The 23733-nt window shown below is 42.2% G+C and overlaps 1 long non-coding RNA gene across 1 annotated transcript; it reads left to right on the forward strand.

Moving 5' to 3' along the window:
- The first annotated feature begins 315 nt into the window (after window positions 1-315).
- LOC307212772 lies at window positions 316-17904 on the forward strand. Its single transcript, XR_013837201.1, has 4 exons — window positions 316-481; window positions 3913-4000; window positions 8057-8178; window positions 17566-17904. It is a non-coding gene; the product is annotated as an uncharacterized lncRNA (long non-coding RNA).
- The last annotated feature ends 5829 nt before the right edge of the window (window positions 17905-23733 follow it).

The following is a 23733-nucleotide window of genomic DNA, read 5'->3' on the forward strand; positions in this document are numbered from 1 at the left end:
TTATAAACTCACTGAGAGTTTGGCATTCCCTGCAGCAAATGGTGTGGCCCAGCTTTTAGAAGACTTTTAGAAGACATCTGAAGGCAGCCCTGCTTAGGGAAGTTTTTAATGTTTGATGTTTTATCATGTTTTTAATGGTGGGAGCTGCCCAGAGTGGCCGGGAAACCTGATTTTAATATTTTAAATGCTTCCTAAGACTACCATGGAGTATTACCATCACAGAATGCAGGTGTTGATGAGAAAGTCTACTTACATCTCCATCCACTTTCTTTCTTACTTCCTGAATGATCAAACCAAAAGAGATCGCTATGCCTCTAGAGCCCTAGTGATCAAGGAGCCAGCAGAGGGAGGTGTCACAATGAAGGGCGTGTCACAAGGACCTCCGCAACCTAGCAACCACCAGCACTCAACTGACACTACTCTCAACTGACACTGCTAAGTTTGCTTATATGGCTTTTAATCCATGTTCAGCTTTTTACAAGTATGTAAAATGAAATTTATTCCTTTATAGTCAAGCTTCCGTTGTTCCTGCACCTACTGAGCATTAGCTATCTAATCTACCTCTCTGCGTCTTTGGTTCTATATTGATGAACAGCGGAAAACCTCTTCACTAGCAGGTCACAGGGCAAGTTGTTGTTTGGTCGTTTAGTCGAATCCGACTCTTTGTGACCCCATGGACCAGAGCACGCCAGTCACTCCTGTCTTCCACTGCCTCTCACAGTTTGGTCAAACTCATGCTGGTAGCTTCGAGAACACTGTCCAACCATCTCGTCCTCTGTCGTCCCCTTCTCCCTGTGCCCTCCATCTTTCCCAACATCAGGGTCTTTTCCAGGGAGTCTTCTCTTCTCATGAGGTGGCCAAAGTATTGGAGCCTCAGCTTCATGATCTGTCCTTTCAGTGAGCACTCAGGGCTGATTTCCTTAAGAATGGATAGGTTTAATCTTCTGGCTCAAGGGCAGCAACCACACTACCTGGGGTGTACGAGCCATCCATATCTTTCTGGTATAATTCCTCTGTGTATTCTTGCCACCTCTTCTTGATGTCTTCTGCTTCTGTTAGGTCCTTACCACTTTTGTCCTTTATTATGGTAATCTTTGTACGAAATGTTCCTTTCATATCTCCAATTTTCTTGAACAGATCTCTGGTTCTTCCCATTCTGTTGTTTTCCTCTATTTCTTTGCATTGCTCGTATAAGAAGGCCTTCTTGTCTCTCCTTGCTATTTTTGGTAATCTGCATTCAGTTTCCTGTATCTTTCACTATCTCCCTCACATTTTGCTTGCCTTCTCTCCCCCGCTATTTGTACGGCCTCGTTGGACAGCCACTTTGCTTTCTTGCATTTCCTTTTCATTGGGATGGTTTTTGTTGCTGCTTCCTATATAATGTTGCGAACCTCCATCCATAGTTCTTCAGGCACTCTGTCCACCAAATCTAGATCCTTAAACCTGTTCCTAATTTCCACTGTGTATTCATAAGGGATTTGATTTAGATTGTATCTGACCGGCCGAGTGTTTTTTCCTACTTTCTTCAGTTTAAGCTTGAATTTTGCTATAAGAAGCTGATAAATTATTAGCGTTAGAGTTGTGGAGTGGGATCCCTGGTTAGGACCTTGTGTAGAAATAAATGAGCTTTCCAATCCAAGAATGAGCTTCGAGAGCAGTCTTAAAATGACATTGCGCAGGCAAGAATGTTACTTGCCCCAAAATGGAAATAAGTCCAAGCAAAGGAAGAATGGTTACAAAAACTTATGGAATATGCAGAAATGGCAAAACTTACAGGAAGAATGAGAAATCAAGATAACAATTTTTTAATAAAAGAATGGAAATGGTTTTTTTAAAATATTTACAGAGAAATTACAAACAGATAAGAATATTGGCAGGATTATTGTGACAACCTGCAGTTTTATAAGAGTATATATTTAAAGAAGAGGAATAAATGAGCAAATTAAGTTAATTTGGATATGCAGAAGATACTAAAAACAAATTTAAGGAACCACAGAAAGAGGGGCAAGGAAGTCAAGTTTCAAAATGTCAAAAATGATTGTGAAATCAGTGAAATGTATATATATGAAAAATATAAATAAAAATTGAAAAAGAAAAGAAATAACTACTCTGAGAAGCAGAGGTAGGGGAGCTAGCCAGTCAGTCAAAATGATTGTAAAATTAGTGAAATGTATAACATTAGTGAAATGTATAAAATTGAAAAGTATAAATAAATAATTCAAAAATTGTGGGTGGGTGGGGGAGCTACGTTGTGAAGAACAAAATACCAATGTGCCGTGTTTGTTTGTGGTACAGAAAATAGCGAGACACAGTATCGTGTAGCCACAGAAAGGCTTAGATCTTTATAGAGGTAAACCATGGGTAGGCAACCTAAGGCCTGGGGCCTGAATCTGGCCCAATCGCCTTCTAAATCTGGCCCACGGACGGTCTGGGAATCAGCGTGATTTTACATGTGTAGAATGGGTCCTTTTATTTAAAATGCATCTCTGGGTTATTTGTGGGGCCTGCCAGGTGTTTTTACATGAGTAGAACACGTGCTTTTATTTAAAATGAATCTCTGGGTTATTGTGGGGCATAGAAATTCATTCATTTCCCCCTCAAAAAATATAGTCGGCCCCCCCCCACAAGGTCTGAGGGACAGTGGACGGGCCCATAGCTGAAAAAGTTTGATGACCCCCTGAGTAAACAAATAGCATACACTCCGAGCATCCCTATTTCCCAGGGACAGTACTGGAATTAGGAAAACCACCCCAGCTTCTGATTGATCCTGGAATGTCGCTATTTCCCCCACCAATGCTGCAACCCCTCAGGTTGAGGAGGAGGATGAGCTGTTGCTTGTCCCGAGTGGTGGTGGCCACACTGGCTGTGAGGGAGCACCCTGTTGCCTCTCTATGACTTCTCCATGGCCACTGTGAGTTTTTCCTTTTGTAGATCTACCAAAGAATAATATAACATAAAATCAGAATTAAGGGGTTTTCTTGGGACATCGGGTGTGTGTGTGCTCTCTGTCCTGCTGCTGTCATGATGGTGGAAATGCTCTGTGGGGTGACAGCAATAAAAAATGGGGGGTTGAGAAGGGTCATTTGTGGGGGAGTGAGAAATGTCCCTATTTTCATCTGAGGAGTGTTGGAAGGTATGAAATAGATGCTTAAAAAACATGCCAGTAACATTTGATAACTGTTTCTCATTTAATAAAATTATTTTTAATAATAATAATAATTATTATTATTTTATTAGTTTTCAATTACAATCCAATAATAGTCTCATTATAACAATACCAATTTATAATGCAATTGATTATACCTATTTTTCAAATACCAAATTATATAATTTAGATAAAGTGTTCCCCATGTGCTAGAATTGATGGTTGATGATTTTCTTTATTTCTGCATTCCAAAATCTTTTATTAATTTCAATTGCATACCGGTCATAGTAATAATCCCATTATACAACAACTGCAATATTAATAACTTCTATTTCTGTTGACACATTAAATGATTTATAAATCTACAAGTGAGGCACTCAAACAATCACCTTGTTCTTCCTGTGTGTGGCAATTATTCTGTCTGTGTTGTTTCTTCCTGTCCTTGTAAAATATTATGTCTATTTCCCCCTGGTTGTTGCTGTTCTCCATCTTGCCTTGGGCGGAGCTGATATCCCATTGTTGTTCCAGAAACTTATCTGGTGCTCTATCCCACACTTCGTTGTTTTGCAACTTTAACAACAGCTGCAAAAGTGGCTCTGCCCAATAAATAACCTGTTTTCTCCATTTAATAGAAAATGTCAAAAGATGAAAACTGATTTGTGTTTGATAATTTCAAGGGGTGAAGTGGGGGAAAGGCAAAGAAAAAGAAAGGTGCTAGGACTGACTTTTGTTTTTGAAGAACTTCCTTTGTTTTTTTGCAGTCTCAGGATAAAGGTGGCACAAGGAGAGAGGAAAAACAGAGCAGAATGAAACACTTTCGTTTAAACACTCGGTGCTATTTTCCTAGAAAAAGAGGTGCTAGAACTCATCATGACCTTTCCCCTTGTTCTCTTATAATGTCAATTGTGCTCACCTGAGTTCTGGTGAGTTCCAGCTGTCCCTTTGATATCTTCTGAGTTTGCAGCACCAAATTGCGCCTGTCTCCAAGTTTGATTTAATCCAAAAGCTTGAAGTGAAAATGTCAACTCCAATTCCCCTAGCATCTGCATTATGCTTCATTATTTCACTTTGGCAATGTGCGATAATGAGTTTCAGCCAAGGAATGGTATCATGGAAATAACGTAAATTCAATTATCTGTTGTAAATCATCAGATCAAAGCTGACTAAACTCAGACGAGGGACGTGTGATGGATCCAGAGTACCGGTATTTTTTTTTTATAAAGTTCCTTTAAGTTTGTGAAGCTCGTGTCTTACTTTTTGTGCTTCAGCAAAGTTTTTTTTTGCCCATTTTCTCTTGACTGCAACAACATATCACTTAGGGGAAAGATTTTTCATAAGGCAGGATTCTCTTAAATAAATTCTGACCTTCTGGGTCAATACTTTATTTACTTTAATTTTGGCTCGGCTTTTGATCAATATCAGGAATTAAATTGCGATCCCCCTCAAGGATTTAGGTTTCCAGAGTTATTGATTTGCTTAGAAATCTCAGTCAATGACCTTTGAAATTATTCTCACACAGATATACACACATACCACTGCTTTAATTCCCGAATGCAAAATTGTAAAACCATTCAGCCAAGGATGAAATACTTTTCTGAATATCAACAAAACAGCCCTTTTAAATTGGACTTTCGGGTACAGTTTGAACATGGAAAAATTAGCATGGACAATATAATAAGCAATTTGTATGGAGAGACTCTGACCTAAAGATGTTGAAGGACTCCGACTGTCATCAACCCCAGCCAGTATGGCATGGCCAATGATTGGGGATGATAGGAGTTTTAGTCCAAAAACATTGGCGCCATGTGGTGCAGTGGTTAGAGTGCTGGGTTGAGATTTAGGAGATGAAGGATCAAATCCCCAACTTGGCTATGAAGCTCACTGGGTGACCTTGGGCCAGTCACTGCCTCTCAGTCTAACCTACCTCAGAGGGTTATTCTGGGGATGAATTGAGAAGGTGGAGAACCATGCATGCCATCTTTCGCTCCTTGGATAAAAAAGGTGGGCTCTAAAGGTAAAGGTAGGTAAAGGACAGGTTAAGTCTGTCGGGATTCACAGAATGCTGTGTGAGATAGTAAGTATGCAGGCTTGAGTTTGCTAGCTGATGCAACTGGCTGATGCAATCAACCTGCGATACTTTCTATGGAAGTGCTGAGTCAGAATGACTCTGCAGTAATGTGCTGACAGTTGATTGACTGTCATTGGTTTAAAAAGGAAACCTGTCCAGCAGTAAGGTGGTGGTGCAGAGGAGTGTGGTCAGAAAAAGAGAGTTAGAGGTCTTCCTATGTCCCTTAAGGTGCAGCCAGGTATTCTGTTTGGCTGTATGAACTGCTCATGTATTATAGCCTGTAGATATTTGCATATATAAAGGTAAAGGGACCCCTGACCATTAGGCTCAGTCATGGCCGACTCTGGGGTTGCAGCGCTCATCACGCTTTACTGGCTGAGGGAGCCGGCGTACAGCTTCCGGGTCATGTGGCCAGCATGACTAAGCCACTTCTGGTTAACCATAGCAGCACACGGAAATGCTGTTTACCTTCCCGCCGGAGTGGTACCTATTTATCTACTTGCACTTTGAAATGCTTTCAAACTGCTAGGTTGGCAGGAGCAGGGACCAAGCAACGGGAGCTCACCCCGTTGCTGGGATTCGAACCGCTGACCTTCTGATTGGCAAGTCCTAGGCTCTGTGGTTTAACCCACAGCGCCACCCACGTCCCTATTTGTATATATAGCTCACAATAAATATATACTGCACTGAAGAACCTAGAACTCTGAGCATTTATGCTAAAGCGCCGCAGAGAATTTGCGACAAAGTCCAGTCAAAGGCGACTATGGTGTGCAGTGCTCATCTCACTTTCAGGCCGAGGGAACCGGCATTTGTCCACAGACAGCTTTCCAGGTCATGTGGCCAGCATGACTAAACCACTTCTGGTGCGATGGAACACTGTGATGGCAACCAGAGTGCACGGAAAAACCGTTTACCTTCCCGCCGCAGCAGTACCTATTTATCTAGTCGCACTGGTGTGCTTTCGAACTGCTAGGTTGTCAGGAGCTGGGACAGAGCAGTGGGGGCTCACCCCGTCATGGGGATTCAAACTGCTGACCTTCTGATCAGCAAGCCCAAGAGGCTCAGTGGTTTAAACCACTGTGCCACCTGCGTACCTGGTGGGCTATAAATGCAATGCATAACTAAACATCTGATGAGCCACAGGTTTTCCACCTTTGCGCCTCATTCTCTGCCCAAGGTTTGACCCTCTGCTTTATAGTTTGTTCATCCTAGGAGGTAGAGTCTGCAGATCCCTAGTAGATAATAGCAGATTGTCACTCCCTTTGAATTGGACCTGTACAGCACATCATCTGTACAAGTTTTCCTAGGAAACTTAGACCTCTTTAAATGGCCACTGGGTGTTTTGATACACTCCTTCCCTAATTCTACCTGCACTCTGCTTCAGCGATCCAGAATATTTTTATTCCTGATCACCCCTGAACTGGATGTTCCTCAGCTTCTGTTGGCTTTCCCCTTCAAAGTCAATTTTATTGCTGCATATTATGTGCCAGCAGTCAGGTTTCATTGCAGTTCAGATAGAACCTGAATGTTTCATACAAGATCACCTTGTCCAAAAATGTTCCTCAGAGTCTAGCAAACTGAGCCCTTCCTCCAACACTACCATCGAGGCCTGAAAAGCATCCCTTGGCAGTGTTGAGAGTCTGCCTCCAAGCACTAAACAGGCTTAGCTAGAAACCTAAATTAGACTGCTTCGCTGTTCTCATGTGATTATGTTTTTTAAACCCTTCAGATGATTTTTTTTTTTTTTTTTGCTTTCATATCCAGGACTTCAATATGTCTTGTCTTCCTGCCAGTAAATGACTGCATCGTACTATCAGTCCACCCTATGATATTTCTTAATAGTGGTGATCATTAATTTGCACATTAAAGCCTGTGTGTTTTTAGCAGATAAGGGCGGTTGGGAAGATACTGTGCTCCATGGAGGAAGACAGTAATAGAGACACGGTGATTTACACGAGGGATTTACACAAGGTGAATATAGCTCACCAGCCACGTATTGTGTGTGGAAATTTCAGAATCAAGAGCAGGAGTGGAAGAACTGGACATGGGGAGTATTCAGAGTAAAAGCAAGTAAACTTGCAACATGCATATGAGACAATAGCAATGTGCAGAAAGTACATCTAAGATTGTTTTGAAGATGACCTGTTTATTCCTTATTCTTCCTGATTTGTTTACATGATGTTTGCAGGGAGTTATACAGCATTATAGGGACGCGGGTGGCGCTGTGGGTTAAACCACAGAGCCTAGGACATGCTGATCAGAAGGTTGGTGGTTCGAATCCCCATGACGGGGTGAGCTTCCGTTGCTCTGTCCCAGCTTCTGCCAACCTAGCAGTTCGAAAGCACGTCAAAAGTGTAAGTAGATAAATAGGTACCACTCCAGCGGGAAGGTAAATGGCATTTCTGTGCACTGTTCTGGTTTGCCAGAAGCGGCTTAGTCATGCTGGCCACATGACCCGGAAGCTGTATGCCGGCTCGCTCGGCCAATAAAGCGAGATGAATGCCACAACCCCAGAGTCGGTGACGACTGGACCTAACGGTCAGGGGTCCCTTTACCTTTACCTTTATACAGCGTTAGGGTTGCCATATTTTGAAGAGCAAGAAAGAAGACACATTTGCCGACTTCTACTGTTAACTATGGATCGCTATGATGACTCTCGAATTACATGAAAAAGAGGGCGTGTCCTGGAAAAAGAGGAAATATGGCACACCTATACAATATCCACTGTTTATCATTCTGCAAAGAGGTTATACGACGCTGTGTCAAGCGATTGTTACCCGACATTTTCCCATCACTTTCAAATACCTCTGCTGAATCCCACTCACTTTCATGAATGGAAGGAGGAGCCTTTCCACCTGTGGATCAGTACATCTGGATCCAACTCTCTGTCTTCTGGAATATGGAATAAATCTGTTTCTGCTGATTTAGAATGAATGATCTTGTGCTGAGCTAACTGGAGATTACTGTATGTCTTTTAAAAAATAAATACAAGGGGGCTGTAAATCTCAACGGTCTCTTGCATAATGTCCCCCTCCCTGCCTCACTAGGTGACATTTGCCTACTTTCTGTATCTGTCTCCAGTGCATTTAAATGTCAAAGAAATTTCCTTTTCAAATTGAAAGGCAAATCTTAATTTTACAATCATTGTATTGTTCAGCCAAGGTCTGGTTTTTGATATTTACGAGATCCATTGTGCTCTCTTTTTAAAAAAATCAAAGATACACTGTTACCTTCTGAAAACCCATGAAAAAATGAAATAGGCAAAGACCAATGAAGGCGTGTGTAAACAGAAGCAGTTTTATATGTGTTCCCTTAATTCCAAAAGAACTATAGAATAAAATTATAGCAAAATAAATATGAACTAAGCTTCACTTGCAAACAAAGTTACCTCTGGTTTCTTGTCACCCTGGGAGCTTCATAGTAGATGCTGGGCAATATGCAAAGTCTTCTCCATTCACTTCAGTGGAAGAGGAAATTCTGTTCCATGTACAGCACTTTTCCTTACATGGAACTCTCATTTCCATTAAATTCAATGGGTAAAAACAACCATGTAGGGTACTTCTAAATCACCAAGCCTCTTGGGCTTGCCGATCAGAAGGTTGTTGGTTCAAATCCCCACGACGGGGTGAGCTCCTGTCACTTTGTCCCAGCTCCTGCCAACCTAGCAGTTTGAAAGCACGCCAGTGCAAATAGATAAATAGGTATCACTGTGGCGGGAAGGCAAATGGTATTTCTGTGGGCTCTGGTTTCCGTCACGGTGTTCTGCTGTGCCAGAAGCAGTTTAATCATGCTGGCCACATGACATGGAAAGCTGTCTGTGGACAAACGCCGGCTCCCTCTGCCTGAAAGTGAGATGGGCGCAGCAATCCCATAGTTGGCTTAAACCGTCCAGGGGTAGTTTACCTTTTATCTTACTGTAGTATACAGAAGGCTCTGGCTTAACTTACCTGCCCACTACCCAGAGATCCATATGCACTTAATACCCCCATAGGTACCTCACCCAGCAAAACCAATGGGCTCTTCTGCTACTCGTACAACTTTTGGGACATGCATGAATAAACAAAACAGGAAGATGCTTATCTTGGTGAAACACGACTTTCTTTGGCAATACAGTACCTGTGATCTGGGACTTGGTTTGAATGGTTGTTCTGAGTCAGTCCTCCTTCACAAAAGAAGCACTGCCCTCCTTCTAATTTGGCTTTGTGACATCATTGTTATGTACTGAGTTGAACAGGATCCAAAATGCAGCAGTCTGATTGGTCCTAGAACAATAGGATTCAGAATGCAGCAGTCTGATTGGTCCTAGAACAATAGGATCCAGAATGCAGCAGTCTGATTGGTCCACAGGAGCCACCCAATCCAGCTCCAGGTGGAAGTGAATCCGCAACCTGATTGGCCTACAGGTGAATGCTGGAATTAGCCAATCACGTGGGGCCCATTGTGTAAATAATGTACATAAAGCAGACATCCTGAGGGAACTTCCATTTTCCTCCTCACCACTATGAGCTGAATAAAGAGCATGTAATCCACTCTCGACTCCAAGTATATTTCAATCATCATCATATATTCTGAATTGGCTTGGCGACTTGCTTTGCTTCTAACAACTGCTGCTGCTTGCGAGCGGAGAGGGGTGGGGTCTCAAATCAGGGGAGAGGCTACTCTACCTATCCGTCCACCCTGTTCCCTGTGGCCTTACCAGCCAGAATGCTTTTGCTGATTCCAAAGGAGGAGAGTAGAAACAGCAGCAACTCATTGACGTGCCTCCCAGCCCACTGACTAGATAAAGAGGGCCACTACGAGCCATCAACAAATGGCTGACACCAAAGTAGATTGTCCCTTAGAGTAATTCCTTCAGGGTTGGCTCTGCAGAGTTTCCAGCCTCTTAGATTTTATACCTTTTGGATTTATTATCCTGTAGGAGAAAGTGATTGGGGGTAACTAGAATTTTTTTTTTTTTGCTGCTCAGAGTGATGCTCTGGGTTCTAATGTGTTTTTATGTATTAAAAAATTGCTGAATATCTGGGACTTAAAGTTCACGGAATGTTATACACCGAGAGAAAATTCTATGAAAATGAGGTACCGATGGTATTTAATGCCTAGTAAATTAGCAAAAATGTATAAAACATGGTGGAATTGTAAGGGAGTAAAAGGATTTTGGGAAATGATATATAATGAGTTGGGGGGAAACCGTTTAAAATAATAGCTTTTGTTAAAAAGCCTGAAGCCTTCCTTTTAGGAATTCTAGGTGCCAAAATCCCAAGGGAGCAGAAAAGACTATATATATATATATATATATATATATATATATATATATATTATAATGATATTTATTAAAATTTTGTTTAAACCATAAAAGACATAGATAATAACATAGTATTTTCCAATATCCACATTTCATTCTCATCTTTGGGCCTCCTCACATCTCTTGTTCCTGCATTCTAAACTCATAAATCTTGCTAGCAAATTATTAACTTGTTTCGATTCATATAATGTAATTTTCCAATATTAAATCTCAAATTTTAGAATTTAAGTCACTCTTTTGAAAACTTAATTATAACATACTATTTATCCAAAATTTGTCTTTTCTTTCAATTACGTTTAGATTTTTATTCCTTATAACTAGTTTGTCGGAGCCATGTTATTACTAATCTTACATCCTTCTTAACACTCGTACAATTTACAGTATTTTTGTAGATAGTCCTTAAATTTCTTCCAGTCCTCCTCCACCAGTTCTTCTCCCAGGTCTCGGATTCTGCCAGTCATCTCCGCCAGTTCCATATAGTCCATCAGTTGCATCTGCCATTCTTCCAGTGTGGGCAAAGAAAAGACTATTTATATATTGTCATGGTATTGACGGAGTACGAAGGGGAGGAGGAGAGACGAGCAGAGGAAGGGGGGCAGGAAGAGCCAGTGCAGGAAGGGGGGGAAGCCAGGAGGAGGAAAGGCTCTCAGATGCTGGAGCAGAGCCTCAACTCAGAACAGGAAGTTCTGGTACTGGCAGCGATGCTGTGCCAGTTCCATCTGCTCAGGAACGGAGAGGGTTAAAGCAGAGAGGGCAGAGACATCAGTTGAGAATGCCGCGCCTCTTCTGCTGGAAAAGGGGCGGACGTAAATCACTCCGGGAATCTGACTCACAGTATTTGGACGTGTAATTATGTGTGCTGCTTGTACATATGTAAAATAAAGGCTGTATCTATGTATCTCTGAGTGAGCAGAAGCATTTCTTGCGAAGAGTATTCTCAAGCCATCACAGATATGCAACCACAGCTGCACGGATGTTACTGGCCCAGAGGTGGAAAGAAGATAAAGTCCCTACCACAGAAGAATGGCAGATGAAGTTAATAAACTATGCCAAAATGGCTTAAATATCCAGAAGAGTTAGAAATCAGGAAGACCAAAATTTTAATAAGGAATGGGGAAATTTTATAACTTATCTTGAAGACCATTGCGAACAGTTAAAATCGTTGGTAGGATTGAAATATCACTTGTAGTTTAAGGTGAATTCTGGACATAATGGAAGAGGTAAAGGATTTGGACTATCATAAAAAATGCAGGAGGAAATGATTAATAATAGGACCCACAAAAGACCATATATATATATGTCAGGGAACTGCCATCGGAGTCAAGGGTGGCGCTGAGGCTCCCTAATGATGATGCTGGAGAGGGAACCAGCAAAGGGAGAGAGGACGCTTCTGCTGGGGAAGGAGATAGAGGTGACACCAGGGAGAAAGGGGAGTCCGAGGGAGCTGCGGAGAAAAGGCTCCAGGACTCTTCCAGTGAAGCCAGCGGGGAGAGCACAGGACCTCCTCTGGGGACGCCCACTCTGCGCAGACAGCTTTCGTGCAGAGAAGGGAGACGACGATTGGGTGTGAAAGAACTCTTATGTTGGAAGAAATTCAGGAAACGCCCACTGACGGATTCTGCCAGTGATTGAGACAGTCATGGTGTACTGACTGTCCAGCGTGGGGGGAAAGTTTGGTCCAAACTACTCAGCCTGGAGCAGTTTGCGCTTTACGCACAAGCAACCCCAAACACCATTACAATATATATATATATATATATATATATATATATATATATATATATGAGAATATTGCTCCTTGTGAGAAGCTGAGCTGGTACAGAGTAAGATCTACTTGGCTGGGAGTGAATGATCCGGTCATAAATTCTGCTTAGTGTTGTCAGGAATTTTCTGTAGACCAGACACTTGCTTTGAGAAAAATGGTTGGCTGGGGATTAGCTGTGTTATCTGCATGATTGGTAGGGAAGCATGAGAGTGAAGTCTGTACATGGAAGACTGCGAAGAATGTATTTGGGAGATGTCACCGTGAGATACGGGTTCTATTTCAGTTATTCTGCTTAGTTGCTAGTGATGCTGTACATGTGGAATTTCACTGCAATTTTGTACCTGATTTTTATTTTTATTCTTTTCGTGTCTTCTGATTAATCTGCTTTATATGTGTATTTTATACTTCCGCTTCACTTGCAATATTTGGTTTGCGTAGTTTGTAACGTTCTATTGGATGTTTTAAGATAAGATGCTTTGAATTAATTTTGTGAAATATAAAGCGGTGTATACAGAAATGATTTAAATAGATAAATCAAGCTGAATCTGATAGGCTGTGTTCCTTTATCAGGAAATACAGGGTACAGGCAATCCATCCTACTTATTTTGTGTTATGTTAACACCAGTGCTTTTATTCTGAGGGGACGCAGGGGTACGCATACCCCTAAACATTTTGTGAATCAAATTTTGACCTCATTGAGGGGCATGATTTCAATATGAGTAGGAGAATGAGAGTACCCCTACCCTAAAATTTTTTTAGAAAAAAAGCACTGGTTATCACATAGGGGACTCTGACGTCATCGTACTGCCTCTTTGATCCCTAATTTCAGAGCTCATCATAGGACAGGGTGACTAACCTGTGTGACCTTCCAGATTTTCTTGGACTCCAGCTCCCATCGTGGCCAGTGGTGAGGGATGGTGGAATCTGTAGTCCAGCAACCATCTGGAGGGTCACAGTTTAGTCCTCCCCATGTTAGAAGGAGAAAGCAATACAGTGGTACCTCGGGTTAAGTACGTAATTCGTTCCGGAGGTCCATTCTTCTTTTTTTTAATTAATATTTATTAAAGATTTTCAAATATAACAGAAAAAGAAAAACATCCAAATTTAAAACCTTATTTTCATTGGCATCTTTCCAGGACTTCCCCTCCCCTCCCCCTCTTGTATCCCAATTCTTTCAAATAGATTCAACAAATTCTTACCCCAAATTTTAAAATTATTATTATTGGCCCAATTAAAAAAATATATTTTCCCATCCCCTAAAATCGACCTGTTCCCTTCCACGAGTTCCCCTCTTTAATATGCAATACAGATTAAGATAAACAGAAAGATAAAAAAAAGAATAAAATGTAATTTAACACCCTTTGGATTCCAAGTTTCCTTCCCCCCTTTCCCGGTTGCGTTCCCAATGTCCATCAATGTCTACTGTCATCCTGGAGCTCCCACATCTAAAACCAGAGTCCTTCACCAGTCCGCTTTACCGTCTTTTTATTAGTCTTTGCCATCTTTTGGTCATCTTTGGTTTCACATGTCCAATCTTGGAAGGAGTCTATCTTCCAACTTTGTCCAGTTCTTGTTATTCTTATTGTTCTTGTTGTTCTCTCTCCTCCTCTCCCCCCCCCCTGCTGTCCTGCACAAATGTTCTAATTCCAAAAAGCTTCTAATTCCTCTGCAGAGGCTTTGTTATTCAGGAACAAAACATTACGTCAAGTCCCTTCCATTCTTCAATAGATAAATCTATTGTCTCCTTTAGTGTGTAGACCTCTGTAGACAAAATAGTGTTCCATTTCTGCAGTTTCCCAGGCGATAAAAAGTCCTATTCAAATTCGATGCCAGCAATACTTGTAGTGTCCCACAGCTCCTCTAGAGGGATTATAATAACTCAGTTTCCTTCCCGATCACACCCAACAGTCAAAGTAACTTATTATTCCTTGTTTTAAACAATTTATATCCAATTTGTAACAAATGTGACCAGCAAAGTCCTCGTAACAAAGTTCTCTTTTTGTTCTTCCACTTTGACAGCTCCTTTGACAGCTGTCAAAACCTCTATTTCTCCTCTCCCGGCGCTCTTACAGATCGCTCCCGGGGTTTCCGGGGGGGGGGGTTGCATTTTAATTCACATTCCACTTTTCTCCTCCAGCCCAGTCTTATAATTTTCCATCGCGAAGTTAATAACTTTATCAAAAAAAAGGTTGCACTCGATCTTAGTTGTCAAATCCTTTGCTTTAGCTCCTCTACAACAGGGGGGAGGCTGACTTCCTTTTTGCACCTCCCCCGCTCGCTCCGAATTTAAATAGAATTTCCCCCCTTTTTTAATCCAAGTTCCAATTACTCACGGGTTATTCTTTTAAAGACCAAATTTTCAATGGAAGAAGTCAGCGCTCTCCGTCGAATGGCATGCGGCTTCGCTCGGCAGGGGAAGCGGAGGACTCACAGCACCACCCCCCCGTCACCCGCTCCGCAGCCTTTAAAAAGGCTCCTTCGCGGGTCGGGGGGCGCAAACGGTGCCCGCCGAGTCACCATGCCCATGGGTTTCAGCTCCCATGGTTTTTGAGGGTCCCCGCGTCGCCGGCGCGGTAGAACCCAGCCCCTGCCGAGCAGGCTCCCTCCAGAGCTCGGAGGGAGTCCGCCATTCGGCGATGGCGCCAACCCAGAAGTCCGTTCCGGAGGTCCATTCTTAACCTGAAACTGTTCTTAACCTGAAGCACCACTTTAGCTAATGGGGCCTCCTGCTGCTGCCACGCCGCCAGATCATGATTTCTGTTCTCATCCTGAAGCAAAGTTCTTAACCTGAGGTACTATTTCTGGGTTAGTGGAGTCTGTAACCTGAAGCGTATGTAACCTGAAGCGTATGTAACCTGAGGTACCACTGTACTGTTTTCAAAAATTATTCTGAAGCACAGGTGAAGGAAAGAAGCAAATGAACAAGAGGGAGGGAGGGGGGAGAGAGAGAGACAGAGAGAGAGAGAGAGAGAAAGAGAGAGAGAGAGAGAGGAGAGAATCCCTAGTCCTGTTATCCCATAAGGGGGAAAGATCAAAATCTATAGTGGGCTATTTCATATTAGGTATTATTTTAACATGAAAGAAAAGTAAACAAGGGTACCTTTCATGAAAATCTTGTGCCTTGGCAAATAGAAAAGCCCTTTTCATCTGGCAATTTTCATTGACAAAAAAAATCAGTGCAGCCCCGACAAGCCTGTGCCAGAATTCTAAAACCATTGTTGGGGAAATTATAGGCAGGAGAGAGCAACTCCTGCTGCATTGCAGATCCCCAGCTTACTCGTTCATGAAAAATAACAGACTGCAGAGAGGGGGGAAGGCGCAGCCAGCATCTGAGCATTAACTAGTGTACTATAAAATTAGATTTTGGAAATTGCCCTTTGTCTCCTCCTCCCCGTGCCTTCTAAACAGAGACCGCGGCGCAGCTTAATCTATTTTAAGAACTCTGAGTGCTTTCACTGAACAAATATTCCAAAGACATGGTACATGGAAGCCTACAGAACTGAAGCCAGAAAATCATCCAAGTAAATCAGAGACGGTATATAACTGCAAAGTGATTGTGGCACCTCTAGGAATGACATCCTCTGTTCAACCTCAGATAGCAGGCAATTAAACCCAAATGACTTTTTCACCAAAAAAGGGACAAAAAGACAAAGCACCACGAACAGTACCTGCACTAAAAATAAAATCCGCATGCACATTTATAACCAGACATTAGATTCTCTGACACCTTTTTTTCTGATTAAAATACATTGTTGTGGTAGCAGAGTTATTTCACGGACAGAGATATTTTCCTTTTCATCTGACAAATCGTTCCAAATGGATGGCTCCTCTCGGTAAGAGAGCTGCCTTTTCTGCACCATAAAGGAGAGTGAAATTTCATCCACAAGTAAGGGAAAAGCGCTAGCTGTTTGTTAGTTCCATCTGCATCCAAGAAGAACTAGCAATCAATTAGCTATGTCTGTGTTTTGGTCAGTACCTACCATGGCAGGTCATGATCTGCCAATTGACTTAACTCAGCAGTGATCTTTATGGATATTGGCACAATCCCCATATGGGTGAAATGTCAGTCTTGTTGGATCAGCAGATTCAGCATACATGACATTCGGAAAACAAAAACAACAATCTCCCGGCAATTCGGTCATTGTTGCTGATATCGCCTTTGGTTTTTAGGCACAATTAAGACTGTTTCCCCCACCCCACAAAAAGGGAGAGCTAAATTTCACTTTCCATGTTTCAGAAATAATTAAGTACAGTGGTACCTCTGGTTGCGAACGGGATCCGTTCCAGAGCCCTGTTGGCAACCTGAGCAGAATGCAAGCTGCGTCTGAACGTGCGCGGGTTGTGATTCGCCGCTTCTGCTCATGCACGTGATGTCTGTTGAGCATCTGCACATACGTGAGCGGCAAAACCCAGAAGTAACCCTTTCCGGTACTTCCGGGTCATCGCAGGTTGAAAATGCTCAACCTGAAGCGTCTTTAACCCGAGGTATGACTGTACATGAGAAAAGACTTGTTGGATGAGGCCAGAGGACCATTTAATCCAGCATTCTTTTCTCGCTGTGGCCAACCAGATACCTCTTAGGTAAAGGTAAAGGGACCCCTGACCGTTAGGTCCAGTCGTCACCGACTCTGGGGTTGCGGCGCTCATCTTGCTTTATTGGCTGAGGGAGCCGGCGTACAGCTTCCAGGTCATGTGGCCAGCATGACTAAGCCACTTCTGGCGATCCAGAGCAGCACACGGAAACGCCGTTTACCTTCCCGCTGGAGCAGTACCTATTTATCTACTTGCACTTTGATGTGCTTTTGAACTGCTAGGTTGGCAGGAGCAGGGACGGAGCAACGGGAGCTCACCCCGTCGTGGGGATTCGAACCGCCGACCTTCTGATCGACAAGCCCTAGGCTCAGTGGTTTAACCCAAAGCGCCACTCACGTCCAAAAGCCCAAAAGCAGGACATGACACTCATCGTGCTTCAGAAGGAATATTATTTTTACTTATCAAAGGGCTGATTTCAAAATAATCCAACACTCCTGTCTGTCGGATTATAAAATGACGGATCTGAAGGAATAGCACAGGATGGCGCTGAGTATTTCTGACTTTGTTTAGGGGTGCTTATTATGGAGTTTAAAAACGTCCATCATTTCCCCTGTTCCCCCTATAGCCAAATCATGGGTTGCGTTATAGGAAGGTTCATATAAGCCTGCGAGGCTAGGATTTGAAATTAAGGAAAATATTGTACGGTTAATGCTTATTCATATTAAAAGCTTCCTTTGATCTTTTTGTTACAGTGCCTGGCATATTCCCAAAGGGTGAAAAATTGTGTGACATACTCAGCATTGGGAATTAATAAATTGGTGTGAAGGATGAGCTTGCAAGCATCAAGCATGTCTATGTCTTGGGTGCCGAATTTTAATTTTAATTTGGCATGGCGCTGAGATGGTACAGTGTTTTAGCCAAGGACCTTGGCTGCCGGATTTTCCTTGGGCTCATTGTCTCTATTTGGAATGACACACTTGTCTTGCAGTTATTCTGTCGTTAAGCTGAAATGAGCAAGCGAGACGGGCAAACATTTGATCATCTAGTCCAACCTTCTGCCAGGAATGAATAAAGATCTTCATATACTTAAATAATTTCCAATACATTCCTGTTTATTTTTATTTTTCTTAAATAATATTTATTAAAGTTTTAAATATTACAAAAAGAGAAAGAGATAACTCCAAGTTAAACAAAAACTTGACAACACATCACAATAATGAAAGAAGAGAATAGAAAAAATATAAAAAACAGAAAAACAGAAAAATAGAAACAATTAAAAAACACAACGAACCTTCCCATAACTTATCTTCAAAATTTTGCCATTGCCGACTATATTTGCCATTGCCGACTATATTTCAAGTCGTCATGGCGGGGTATTGGGAAAAGTTTTCAATTAGCAATAATCGAGCCTCGGATTAACCTCATTGGCTACGATACTGCCACTGCGCAAAGCTGTTTAATCTTCCTTAATCTTTCCAGTGAACAAATGTATCCTTAGCTCAGGGGTCGCCAACTTTTTTGGGCCAGTGGCCAAAACACAAATTTTGAGGAAGTGCTGTGGGTGCCTGTTAGAAAATGGCTGCTATGAGGGCATAGCACAACATTACAAGGCTGCTGTAACACAACATGAAAGAGTCTTGGTGAAGCTTTCCCCATAGTTGCTGTTGTTGTTGTTGTTTAGTTGTTTAGTTGTGTCCGACTCTTCGTGACCCCATGGACCAGAGCATGCCAGGCACTCCTGTCTTCCACTGCCTCCCACAGTTTAGTCAAACTCATGCTGGTAGCTTCGAGATCACTGTCCAACCATGTCGTTCTCTGTCATCCCCTTCTCCTTGTGCCCTCCATCTTTCCCAACATCAGGGTCTTTTCCAGTGAGTCTTCTCTTCTCACGAGGTGGCCCAAAGTATTGGAGCCTCAGCTTCAGGATCTGTCCTTCCAGTGAGCACTCAGGACTGATTTCCTTCAGAATGGATAGGTTTGCTCTTCTTGCAGTCCATGGGACTCTCAAGAGTCTCCTCCAGCACCATAATTCAAAAGCATCAATTCTTCGGCGATCAGCCTTCTTTATGGTCCAGCTCTCACTTCCATACATAGTAGAAAATGCTTAACCTGTTGAATTTGTGCTTGTCATACAGTTCCTAAAGGCACAAAACAATTTTTCTTCAGTGCCCACCTTAAACCAAAGCCTTGGCTATTGCACCTGGGAGTTAATAGTTAAGGTAAAGGACCTCTGGACGGTTAAGTCCAGTCAAAGGCCACTATGGGGTTGCAGTGCTCATCTCGCGTTCAGGCTGAGGGAGCTGGCATTTGTCCACAGACCAGCATGACTAAACTGCTACTGGAGCATGGGGGACTAAGATGGAAGCCAGAGTGCATGGAAACACCATTTACCTTCCTGCCAGAGTGGTACCTTGCATTGGCGTGCTTTCAAACTGCTAGGTTGGCAGAAGCTGGCACAAGCAAAGGAATCTCACCTTGTCACGCAGATTTGAACCGCCGGCTTTCCGATCAGCAAGCCCACTAGGTGGAAAATAATCATAAAGGTAAAGGTAAAGGTACCCCTGCCCGTACGGGCCAGTCTTGACAGACTCTGGGGTTGTGCGCCCATCTCACTTAAGAGGCCAGGGGCCAGCGCTGTCCGGAGACACTTCCTGGTCACGTGGCCAGCGTGACATCGCTGCTCTGGCGAGCCAGAGCCGCACACGGAAACGCCGTTTACCTTCCCGCTGGTAAGCGGTCCCTATTTATCTACTTGCACCCGGAGGTGCTTTCGAACTGCTAGGTTGGCAGGCGCTGGGACCGAGCAGCGGGAGCGCACACCGCCGCAGGGATTCGAACCGCTGACCTTTCGATCGGCAAGCCCTAGGCGCTGAGGCTTTTACCCACAGTGCCACCTGCGTCCCATTGAAAAATAATCATACCATGGACAAAATGTCCTTACTGTGGGCAAATTATTCTGTTGCTCGATATCATATAGGTGCTGTCTAATTTAATTACCGTATTTGCTTTACTGAATCCCACTGTTAAGAACTGTTGTGGTGATAAACCAGGAAAGTAAAGCTTTAGGGTTGACAATTTTAGTCCAAGCGCTCTCATTACAATCTTGCGATACTAAGGGTAGTAGACCGGTAGGGCTTAAATTGAGCCGAAGCCAATAATTGAAATGTCCTACACCAAATCTGTAATTCAACAGAGGGGAGATTAGCCTCCAAGTGCAATGAAGCATTTGGAACACAGGATGGAACATATTTTTTTTTTGCCTTAGGAACTGATGAGCTTCTGTAGATCCAAGGTGAGAGCCTGTACAAATCTGAGCCCCAAATAATAACTGTGCTAGGGGTTTAGCAAACTCTTCAATTGCTGATGGTATGGGATTGCTCATGTGGCGTAGCTATTATTAGCATGGTTCTTGTCTCCTTCACTTTAGATCCATGTCACTTCCATGATGTGCTAAGGGCCAATACCGCAACACAGGAAATATAATTATAGCATGAAGGCACAGGGCTTGCGTCCTTTGCTTGGAATGTGTGAGAAAGGGATTAGAAGAATTTTCAGGCTGACTTTGTATCTGATTCCCCTCTTGCCACAAGCCCAGAGGAGGGTCAATCTCCAGCATCGTTCAGGCCGAAGCCAGGTTTAGTTATGTATAATGAATTGAAAAAAATGTTTAAGATAACATTTGTAAAAAACAAAAACAAAAACCAAAACAGAAGCTTTTCTTTTGGGAATAGTGGAATCAGATCTAGCTAAACAATATAGAAATTTATTTATGTATGCAGCTGCCGCTCCAAGAATTATATTTGCCCAAAAATGGAAAGAAGAAGTCCCGACAAGAGAAGATTGGCTACAGAAATTAATGGAATATGCAGAAATGGCGAAACTTACTGGAAGAATAAGAAATCAAGACAATAAGCCTTTTAGTAAAGAATGGAAATCACTGATGGAATATTTACAAGCAAATTGTAAACAAATTAAGATGTTAGGAGGAGAGGACTAATGTAAAAACTTATATTTTTTTAAATAAAAAAAGTATATGAAACAGATGAAGAAAAGAATAAATAAAGTTAACTGGGATATGCAGAAAAAAGAGAGAGCAAATTTATGGAATTGCAGAGAGGGGGGAGGGAAATCGAGGTTGGATATGTATTTTTTTAAAATGAAATGTTTTGTTTGTTATAAATCAGAATTATAAATAAACTTTTTTTTAAAAAGCCAGGTTTAGTTATGCCATAAATAATGACATTGCTTCATTTTGCCCTGCTGTTAAAGGTGTGGATGACTGTACTGCTGTTCAAAACTAGCCAGTTGCTATTGGAAGTTTCTAAAATATATTTGTTTGTTTGTTTTGTTTTTTTGGGGGATTGCAAGCAATGGATTTCTTTTTGAGGGGCCCACTCAAGGACTCCACTTTTGGCTCTTAGGATTCTATTGTTTCCAGAGCAGTCCCCATTTTTAAGTACTGCAGAATTTAAGAGTGCCCAGATGCCTTTAAGGACTTGACTATACAGCCGCAAATAAAACGTTTTATTAATATTTTTTTTAGTTAGTTTTCAATTACAGTCCAATAATAGCCTCTTTACCAATTTATAATACAATTATTAATACCAATATTTCAAATGCCGAATTATATAATTTACATAAAGCGACCCACCGCATCCTAAATTTGATGGTTTGGTGATTTTCTTTATTTCCGCGTTCCAAAATCTTATAAATTTCAATTACATTCCAGTCATAATAATAACCCCTGATACAGCAACTGCAATATTAATAACTTCTATTTGTGTTGACATTGCAACACATTTAAAATATTTTATTTCCAGCTGCATAGCAGAGTTCTAGGTAAGGGTCATATGTGTATATGTAGAGAGAGGGGGGAAAGAGAGAGAGTTGTTATGTCTGAATCCATTCTATGTAGTCTTCCTTATAAATAGGGGTTAATGCTCTATAACAGAGGAGTGTAACTGATTTCTCTCAAATAAAGGATTAAAAAGCAACAACCTCAATAAACCTTTATGTCCGATGTTCCAGGAATGTATACAATATTCTCTCTCTTTGGAGAACTATAAAATGTGATTTAGTTGGGTCGTTTATCTGAAAGCAAACATCTAGATTCTTGGTCAGATGAAGCCTTTCTGATGTCTGACCCATTCATGTAGGAAGGAAGCTCATTCCTGTTTTCATTTGTACAGGATATAAGAGAGGACAGCTGCTTTATGACCAGGAGATGCACATGTTTGAGCCTGGGTGGCCATGTTCAGTCCCTTGAAGATTCCCTTCAGAAAGTACAATGAAGGGGGCATGGCAGAAAATAATAAAACAAAACAACAACCCCCATTCCCATCGCCAGATGTTTGCAAGGCAAACACACCTGCGATTCTGTCCACTTCTTCCTCTTCAGTGAAGTGTTGCTACATACACAGCATATTTTTGAGGCCCATTCAAAGCCCATTCTTTCCCCTCAGAGAATTCTGGGCACTGTAGTTTGTAAAGGGTTTCTGGGAACTATACATCTTTGGTTTTTTAAAAAAAATAATTTTTATTAACCGACAAATCAAATCAAATCAAATCAAATCACATCACATAAATTCCGAATTACAAAGCCAAATTTTAAATTTTTGTTGGGGTGACCCATATTTCAAGTTCCGAAGGGGGATTCCGATCATCTTCTTGCTGCTGCGTTAATATCCACAAATCTGTCCAAATAATGTTCATAATTCTATCCAGTCTTATCTTGCTGTTTCCACATCTCATAATGTTCGTATATTTTTCTATTTTTCTTTATGACCTCTTCTGATAATCTCCTTAAGCAGATAAACATCAATTATAATCCTGTGTGAATTTTTCCGTTCGTCCTGTCATCATATCAAGATGGTTTCCATATATCATCACTTCCATAAATAACAGCACTCTTTCCATCATTAATCTCGCAAATCTGTCGCACTTTAGTCCCTCTGAGGAGGCTCACCCACAATATGAAAACAGCTCTGTTCCTCCTCTCAGACATAAATCTGTCGACAGAACTTGCCAAAATGGTGACAATATTTTTTGCTGCGTCATTCCAAAGCTCTTATACTTTCCACGATCTTCTTAAAACATGCTTTGGTTAGAAAATTATCTCCACACAGTCTTAAATCCACAGCTTAAGTCATTTAAACGGCATTTCTGACTTGTGACTTGTGGGGGGGGGGATTCTTGGTTAATCACATAGAGAAAAGAAAGGAAAGTTTCCCCCCTCCCCCATCCAGTCCCGTTGCCGAACATACCGAGCCTTAGTGTGTCTTCTCATGATTTATTCTTGTTCCTACGACCCGTCTTGTTTATCAGAGATCTCTTCAGTTAGCAGTCTTTACTCCCCCTTCTTCCTTGAAATATGTGCATTAGCTTCCTCCTAATTGTTTCTTTTGAAGTTGCTGCAGCTAGAGGCGCGAACCAGAGACAGCGTCCAGGAGTGCCGAGATCTGCACAAGGGCTTTCTGCCTAGTGCCCCCACCTCCACAAATTCGGGGGTGGTATAGGGCACAGCAGGCAAGGGCAGTCCCCCCCACACGCTTGGGGGGGGCGGGAGGCTGTTTACTCCCATCACAGCCTCTTAATTACCTTGTGTGGGTCGGAGAGATGTTATTGTCAGCCATCTTCCGATGCGCCCCTAGTGGCCACCCCGGGAACTATACATCTTTGAGGGAGGGTTAACTACAGTGCCCAGCATTCCTTGAGGGAAAGATTATGCTTCTTCTTCTTCTTGTTGTTGTTTACTCATTTAGTTGAGTCTGACTCTATGTGGCCACATGGACCAGAGCACGCCAGGCACTCCTGTCTTCCACTGCCTCTCACAGTTTGGTCAAACTCATGCTGGTAGCTTCAAGAACACTATCCAACCATCTCATCCTCTGTCGTCCCCTTCTCCTTGTGCCCTCCATCTT

The sequence above is a fragment of the Podarcis cretensis genome (genome assembly GCF_951804945.1).
Source record: "Podarcis cretensis genome assembly, chromosome: 3".
NCBI lineage: Eukaryota > Metazoa > Chordata > Lepidosauria > Squamata > Lacertidae > Podarcis > Podarcis cretensis.